The sequence below is a fragment of the Polypterus senegalus genome, chromosome 1 (genome assembly GCF_016835505.1).
Source record: "Polypterus senegalus isolate Bchr_013 chromosome 1, ASM1683550v1, whole genome shotgun sequence".
Lineage (NCBI taxonomy): Eukaryota > Metazoa > Chordata > Cladistia > Polypteriformes > Polypteridae > Polypterus > Polypterus senegalus.
Window position 1 is genome coordinate 171,049,416 of NC_053154.1, and position 9,318 is coordinate 171,058,733.

General features: G+C 37.3%; 2 non-coding genes across 2 annotated transcripts; both read left to right on the top strand.

Annotated features, from left to right (window-relative positions):
• Positions 1–5,782: 5,782 nt before the first annotated feature.
• trnap-agg lies at positions 5,783–5,854 on the top strand. The gene has a single exon. It is a non-coding gene; the product is annotated as a tRNA-Pro (tRNA).
• Positions 5,855–7,513: 1,659 nt separating this feature from the next.
• Positions 7,514–7,585, top strand: trnap-agg. The gene has a single exon. It is a non-coding gene; the product is annotated as a tRNA-Pro (tRNA).
• The last annotated feature ends 1,733 nt before the right edge of the window (positions 7,586–9,318 follow it).

Here is a 9,318-nt window from a genome sequence, read left to right on the forward strand (position 1 = left end):
TGGTCCACTGTTCCGCGACCAGGACGAAAACCACACTGTTCCTCTTGAATCCGAGGTTCGACTATCCGACGGACCCTCCTCTCCAGAACCCCCGAATAGACTTTTCCAGGGAGGCTGAGGAGTGTGATCCCTCTATAGTTGGAACACACCCTCCGGTCCCCCTTTTTAAAGACTAGAATTATGCATTCATTAAATTATATTTTCTAAGAATTTACTTTTTAAAGATTGGATTGTCTATTTGAGTAGCAAATTGTGTTTTTGTATTTGATCAAAATTGTATTTTGCATGTTATAATATTATTAAATAAAGATTAAAACAATCTGAATTGATGGCAGTAATTAGAGGTGATGCCTCACATATCCCCAGCATTGCATGTGTGGAGTCTGTATGTTCTCCTTATAGGTATGTGTGGAGTTTTTCACCTTCAGGAGATTTAAGTCAAGTTAATTTGTAATTACAGACTGGTTGTGTGTGTATACGTGGACTCTGTGATGAGCTGGTTGCTGTTGGCTCTGGTCTCTCACAATTATGTCTTGGAGAATTAAATCAAGGTTTTTATTTTACTACCCACTTGTGGAAAAAAGAATCTGAGGCACTTTAAATTGTTAATACACATTGTCAGAAAGTTTACAGTCACACTCTCCATTTGAAAGGGGTTTCCTGTTCTGAAGATGTTTGTATTTAACCATCTTGTTTTACCTTGAATTGTGCTACAGGCTTACTTGTTTTTTGTTGTAAACTTTACTTAAAAAAAAAAATAAATAAGATACCGGAATTCACTCGTCTCTTGTCTTTAGTCAACTAATCTGATGTCTGCTAACTAAAAGCGCACTTTGCGGTTGTCCCTCAGACCCCCTCTCTTATGCACATACTGTACAATACTAAACTCATCCTTTTCTAAAGATTTCTCCACTTTCATGTGGGAGTCACTATATCTGACCAGCCTTCTCCATTTGTCTGTGTTGTACTCTTCCTAGCCTGAACCCTCTTTCTCCCTTGGTAGTCCTCTTCTCCTTCGTCCGTGGTTCTTCTCCTGGTATTATTTATATGCCCATACATCTTTAACCTTCTATCCCGTATTTTCTTACAAACTTCCACACATTTACATCTACTTGTCATTATAGCATTCCTGATATATTCAGGCTTCGTTGTTTCACTGTACATCTCAACATCCTAATTTCTGTAGCATCCAATTTCTTTTTATGCTGGTTTGACCACACAGAATATCCATCCATCCATTTTGCAACCCGCTGAATCCGAAAACAGGGTAACGGGGGTCTGCTTGAGCCAATCCCAGCCAACACAGGGCGCAAGGCAGTCACCAATCCTGGGCAGGGTGCCAACCCACCGCAGGACACACACACACACACCAAGCACACACTAATCCACCTAACCTGCATATCTTTGGACTGTGGGAGGAAACCCACGCAGATACGAGGAGAACATGTAAACTTGAAAGTGAACCCGGGTCTCCTAACTGTGAGGCAGCAGCGCTACCACTGCGCCACCGTGCTGCCCCGCACACAGAATACAAAAAAAAAAAAAAAAGAAATAAAAAACAATAATTGACACTTTACAAAATATGTTACATTAAACAAGCAAACATGTAAATTTCATTACCACCTTCACCCCCACAAAAATAAATAAATAAAATAGCTAAACAGTTTTAAAAGCTTTCTCAATTAGAAAAGCATTGGGTTTTTAATTAAAAACACATCTACAAATAATAATTGTCTGGTACTATTCACGAGTGAACTCCAAAGTTTAGGAGCAATATGACTATTGTAAAGGCATCCAACCATTTTATACATGTGTAAAAAAGTGGTTGAGTGGTTAAAGAGCAAAGAGTAGTTGTACTAGTATTGCCACAGGTACAGCGCCGAACAGTAAAATTCTTCCTTGCATGTCTGACACACATTCATCATGTTGGCACTCTTTGGCACAATGCTAAACAAGAGCGTATTAATATATAGAACTTTGTTTCGTTCACATAAAGAAGACATCAGCTTACCTGATCTACACCCTATTCCCATACGAGTTCTTTTTTTCTTTTACACAAATGCGCTAATAAATGTATTTTTTTTAATTTGCAGCTGTAAAATGAAGTCGAACCCAATGACACATCGCCTGCAGTGCAGTGTCTGACTCAAAGTGGATGAAGAGATTAGCGTCCCGTCAAGAGGAGAGAGAGTGCTTGTTGCCACACAGCGATTAATCAAGTCCGATAAATACAAAGGTCATGTAACAAACATGTAGTACTTTATATACTAAAAATTCATCAAAAAAAGAAATTCTTTAGGCCAAAGCATATACCGCGCACTTCGAAGATTTTGGATCACAAGAGAGAAGACCGGCAGCCTTCTGCGCAACCTGAAAAAAATGAATGAATGAATCACTTAAAAAGACCAATATGTAATGCGTTATAACTAACCAAATGAGATTAAATAACGAGTAGGCGTTTTGCAGCCACTAAAATTAACAAATGTTACGACATGATTATAGACTTACATGTGGATTTTATTTGAACGTTAAAACAGATCGAGTTTTGAATCAAATAGAACGGCAAAATTAAGCAAATCCGACCTAAAATGAATTTGAATTCCTAAATTTAAAGAATTTCCTGATCAAGGATTCGTATTTTTAGACCATTGAGTATTAGTTTAGAAACAATAAACTCGAGCAGAAGTGGATTTCAGTAAAACAATATAAAAGTAAGGAAAAGGCAGAATATAGGCCTTATCTATTGTCAAATATATGTTAATATCATCCCCTTTAATACGAATCTGCCACCCGAATTTAAGGATAACACTACTGAAGTGAAAAATAAAAATAATCATATGAGCTCCAAACTTTGCATACCCGTGACGCATGGCGATTAATCAAGGTCTATACATAAAATGATGTATTGTATAGTAATTTAGAGGCGAAGAATACGAACTGGAAAAAAAAAATATCACATAAGAAACAGACTTAAAATGGAAAGTTATTACCAGAATGGAAAATGACAATTGTTGACTCAGTATGATTTGCTGCAATCAACTGACCCCAACCAGACCGATAAGCGGCAAGCCAGCCAAGGACAGTAATAGACACAGAAGTAAAAGATTCCAAGCAGCGTCTGATAATCTTAAACTAAACGCTGCTAACGTCTAGTAGAAGAAAAACCGGTCAAAATTCAATGGTATGTGACACAAGACAATCCAATCGCTCATCGATTTTTTTTTCTGAACAGCTTATCAAGCTCAGGGTCCAAGGGGTTCTTCTCTTTGTGTTGAAGGTCCCTGAAGTCTATCTCAGGAATACCGGCCAAAAGGCAGGGACCGTCCCTTAACTGGGTGCCAGTCAAGGCTTACCGCACTGTCTTCAAACCGGGCTAACTTATTAGTGTCATCACTTAAATTAAAATGCATGTGTCTGGAACATAGGTGGAAAAAAATAACGTCGCATTCTTCATCGTCCATCCATTATCTAACCCGCTATACCCTAACACAGAATCATGGAGGTCTGTTGGAGCCAATCCAAGCCAACACAGGGCGCAAGGCAGGAACAAATCCCCGGGCAGGGCGCCAGCCCACTGCAGGGCACAGTTTATGCTAATTTATCATGTCATGAAGCAGCATTAATAAGATCTGTGTATGGTAATTTGGCAAAGTTACTGTGCGCATATTGGTTAGCACTCCTGTCTCACAGGAGCTCTCGGTTTGAAACATGATTCAGACATCGTACTCTTAAAAAGGAACGTTCTTTAATGGTACTTTGCTGGGTTGTGTGATTTTTTGAAGATCTTGACACAAAGAGCCATTTCATTAAAGGCTGGTGGCATATGAAATTGGTTCTCTGGGCTTTGAAAAGGTTCCTAATATCTGGACAAAACAAAAATCCTTAACGTAAAGTAGGCTACATACAACACACAGTTGCTGTGGTCAGAAAAATCGTAAAGATGCGTTCTGGTGTGCATGCGCTGCCTTGGGCTGTCTTCATCCCTGACTCCATAGATCACCTCCGAGATTCCTTGGATTACAATATCTCGAGATGTGACCCACTTCCTGTATGCCGACAACTTGATCGGACCGTTCTGCAGGTCAGGAGGCTTATTGGCTCTGAGACAACTGGTATCAAACAGTAGTGACTACAAGAGGTTTAGTCGCATGAGATACTAAAACCTTTACAATTTCTTTTGCTTGCTATTTCAACACTTCAGCAATACGTGTGACGTGTCTGGTTTCCATCAATACCTTACTTCAAGATTTTTTGTTTTTTTTTTCATAAAAAATGAAATACCGGTTTTATGCAGCGTATATTCAAGTCTGTAAACTTAAATCTACCTTAGACTGAAATGTTTGTCGATTTTTCCAAATCAGTTAATTGACATCACGGACATTGAGTTTGCTCTTTTGTCCCAACTGCCCCTAGATGTCTGTCAAACGGTGTGGGCAGACACTCTTCGGCAAGTGCCCATCCTACCCATCGAAATGATCTACTCACTCATACTACGCATGCGCAGACCAAAATTACGCAACTTAGCCTTACTACATTAATGCATTTATTACAGTTTACTGCATAGGCATTTATTGTCAATATTTTATAAGTTGTATATTTTGCATGTGTGACATGCATGTGTTTAATCTTGTACAGGCCATTGTATCCATGCAGGAGCATCGACTGTCTTGTGAAATCTTTGCATCAGGCTGTGTCTCTTTCGGGCATTAAATGATGCATATATAATAAATAGAGAAATATTAACATTTCCATACATTTGATAGACGACTTCTAAATACAACATGTTAAATGATGACATGGTATACCGTTATAAGTTTAATGTTACGACGTACAATAAACTACGGTAGGATACTTCGACAAAGTAGGACAAATCGTCAGAACACCGGCTCCTTCTTTGCCGCAAATGCTTCTAGAAAGTGTCCTTGCTGCAGAGCTGCAATAGGTTACGGATGGATAGATAAGTAGAAATGTTTATGTGACTTTGCGCTTGTTGGAATTGTTAGTCGGGAAAGTGTGGCTCTGTAGAAAACTATTAAACATTACAGTCAGACCTGGTTTACACAGCGGAGTTCGCAAGGCACAGAGTGCCTGACAGAAATGAAAATGGCAACTTCAGGAGGTATTTTGTAAGAACTTTAAATACATTGTACACAACAACTTCTCCAGGCTCGTGGTAACAAGATTGTCAAATGCAAATTATACGACGATGTGAAAGTGTTATCTCCTCAGCACGCTCACTGCTTCCAGGAGAGAAGGCACCGACCACCAGGACCGAGCGCGGTGAGAAATGATGAAGTGCTCCAAAAACAGTTCAAAGGATTCTAGTAGAGTACGACTCGCGTATTGAGTTTTATTGACAGTTTTATATAAGGTCACTGCAGACGTTTGCTGCATATTTAAATAAAAAAGACAAAAAAATGTCAAAAAGAAATGTAGGGCAAACCGCCGGCTATAAAAATAAACGAGACTTACGGAATTGTCAATTCTTAAACGTAGCAGTAGAGGGAGCCACAGGCAAGGAAATTGTAGGCACTTCCCCCCAAACCCTACCCCCCATTCTGTACACGTTGCTAAAATTTTATAATACCAGACAGGGACCACAGAGTCTTTAAAAGAAAGATGTGGGAAACGTTTTAGAAAATGAATGTTTTCACTTAGAATAATCAGAGTAATGTGCATAGGTCTACTTTTAAACTATATAGAAAAAATAACATACTGTATATGTAGGAATAGACAAACTACTAAGAGACAACTAAAATACACAGAAAGGGAAGTTATAGGTGGCTCGTTGGTCTAGGGGTATGATTCTCGCTTAGGGTGCGAGAGGTCCCGGGTTCAAATCCCGGACGAGCCCATTTTTAATTCCTTCTTCAAAGCAATCATTTTCCTTCATATCCAATTTTTAAAGGCACTTTAATTCAATTTGTTAATAAGACTTCTTATGGTCTAAATAATAATCAGTATTAATTTACTGGGCAAAATTTTCCCATTAAGATTGTATGTAAGGCCAATAGTGTGTCCAAACACTTTTACAGAGCATAAAAGTTAGGCAGGGCTGTGATTGTGTGTGTGAATGTTTGCTTCTGTACAAGTAAAAAAATATTTAATACACATATGAAGGCATAAATAACATAACATAACAGTCAAAAGATTACACATGTGACTGTTTTTGCCATAGAATTGTAGCTGTAGGTTTTGATCTAATTCAATTCTCCTTAACAATTACAGAATTTATTTTATTTTTTGACTTTCTAGTGTTCTTAGTCCTTCTTAAAAATCATTGTCACTCTAGAATGTACTGTATATTTAGTCTCTTGTGTGGTTTGCTGATCATCATGTGATTTGACTGTCGTTAAAGTCTCTTTCTCCAAAGACCGTATATCCCTTCTCCTCCCATCACTCCATGAATTCCCTCCTTCAATAGCAAGCAGCAAAAATAGCTCTTATTAACTTCTATTTAAAATCTTCCTTCCTTAAGAATAATTATTTCAAATTGTCTTACATTGTTTTTTCTTTTCTTTCCTTTAGGGTGTATTTCATTTTGCTATTCCCTTTTATATAAGGCATTATTAAATTGTCCTAGATGTTTTGTTGAGCCCACTACAAGTACGTTATTATTTTACATAGCTCCCTTTTCAGTTCATTGCTTTCTTCATCATCCTTGACAAGCTCAAATTGTAAAAGATCCCTTTTTAGGGGTCTGATGGCCTGCAACTATCTTTTGCAATTTGTCCATACATCCAATAACCATCTAGATGAATGTTCCAGGAAGAAAGTAGAAATATTTGGAAGTAGCCATTACATTTTACTTTGGATAAAAGCTGATTGCGCAAAACATTAAAACGTTATAGAGGAGCTGCTTTGGACTGCCGTATATGATAATTAAATGATTAAAAAACAGAGGTGTACTTGTAATGGAGTAGTTTTAATATTACTGTATATAAAAATGTAATATTGAAGAAAACAACAACCACAAAGCTTTAAAAACTGGTGCACAATTTCTTCACAATCTTTTTTTAAATCAGATGACAGTCAACTATATGAAATTGAAATTGAAGTTCATACTGAAAGGCTGCAGAATAATATTTATGTTATTGACATAATCTTTAGTATATATTATTGCAACATTCATGTTTTGAAAATAATCCTAGGTATTATATGTCGCAAAAAACAGAATTCTAGGAATTCGGGACTGTTGTTTTGTGTGCGATACAGCAAAATAAAACAACTAGAGACATGTTAAACTATCATTCTTGCAGATTTTCTATTTACAGCTTCAAATTTCGTTTAGTTCAATGTACACTTTTTTATACTACTTACTACATACAGTACATCCTACTACAACATATCAGAATTCCAATTACAAACTTTTTAAGACATTACGAAGTTACAGTAGGTGGCGCTATAGACTCGGAGATAGGAATCAGGCGCGTCTACTGTACACGTTGCAAAAAAACAGAAAAACGGAAAAAAGTCAACATGAGCAGTTACGCGTGCTTAAATTCCCATTAATGGCTCGTTGGTCTAGGGGTATGATTCTCGCTTAGGGTGCGAGAGGTCCCGGGTTCAAATCCCGGACGAGCCCTGTTTTAATTGCTATAAGCTTAAATTGAAACTTAAAAATACCTGTGGTATCATTGCTCAGAAAAGAATCAAAACGTAGAAACTGCTTGTGTAATAAATATCCCAATGAACTATGTATTGTTCACGTGTGTCACTTAGAGCGCAGACTGACTTTCCTGACTTGCTGGTACTCACATGGTAAATAATTTCAAACGTAAATATAGAATCTTTACCAAATATGAATCATGGTGTTGTGCTAACCCTTATGGATGCAATGAGAAGTCAAGCAAAATGACACCTTTTACTGGCTATAGTTAGACACTAAAAGGTGTCATTTTGCTTGAATTCTCAATGCAAAAAAGAACCAAAAAGTAGACACTGCTCACATAATAAATGTCCCAAAGGACTAAGTATTGTTCATGTGTATCATTTGGAGTGTAGACAGGTTTTCCTGACTTGCTCATACTCACATGGTAAACAATTTGATAACTGGATATACATTTTGGTAAACATGCCCACTTGTTATTCATGTGGCCTCTATGTATCTGTCATTTACATTCATCTTTGAAAATCTAATCATTATTGGCTAACCTTTGGCAATATTAAAAGTGATTTGAATTTTGCTCGGATAAGGTGATATTGGATTGCAATCTGGACACACCATAGACCTGGAGATACATCTTAATGATAGCTGTACATGTACTCCTTTTTAATTATACAAAACACCTGTTAAAGCCACGGGTGTCCATTTTTCTGTCTTTGTAGTATTCATAATTATTAAAAAAATAAAATCGTCGAAAAGGTCAAAGCTTGCCAGTAGGGGCAGTGCTGAGCTACTTAAAATTCTTGCCATACAGAAGATTTTCCATTTGCAGCACCTTTACTCTGGAGAAATATTTGGGAATTTTAACAAAAGGCACTTTGTGTCTAATGTGTCATTGCTCTACTGCAGTCTACTTGGGCAAAAAACAAAAACAAAAACAAACTTTATACAGCTTCCAATTATTTGGCTATATCAACACAAATTATGAAGGACTGCTCCCACCCCCCTTCTGGGGCCTCATACATAATGCCTTGCATAGATTCACACTAAAACATGATGTATGGAAAAAGTTAGAAATGTGTGTATGCCCCAAAAAATGCAGATGCATAAAACTGCGTAAGCAAAGCTCTATGAACTCCCCCTTTATAAATCCCAATGAACATGAACTTTAAGACACATGCACGAGCCTTCAGCCCAAACTTGGAATTTCACATACTTAAATATGCAAATTAATATAAATAGCCACTTCTGTTTGGTGTTTTGTTAAAAGACAATGGCAAAAGCACATGTAAAAAAGAAGTGTTTCAGCGAATGCGAAATGGATTTCTTACTTAGTGAAGTGGAGGCAAGGAAAAAAACTTACTATTTGGTGGCTTAAGCAGTGGTATAAACAACAAAACAAAATTAATAGGAGTGACACAGCGTGGTGGAGACACTTAAAAGTTCAAGTTTAGACAGTCACACAGTGCCCAAAATAAAAAAGAAGTGCTCAGATTTCAAATTCAACATGAAGAAGCAAGTCGCGGCTGAGTGATAACACCACTGGAGGAGGTAATTCTGGAATTCAGGAGCTCACACCGTTTGATCAGCTACCTGCTGCAATTATTTGCGAGACACTTATATATCTTGCCACAACATTAATGAGGCACATTATTGCAATACAAATAATTTGCACTTTAATAGAGTGTAAAAGCTTTCTATTTACATAAGCA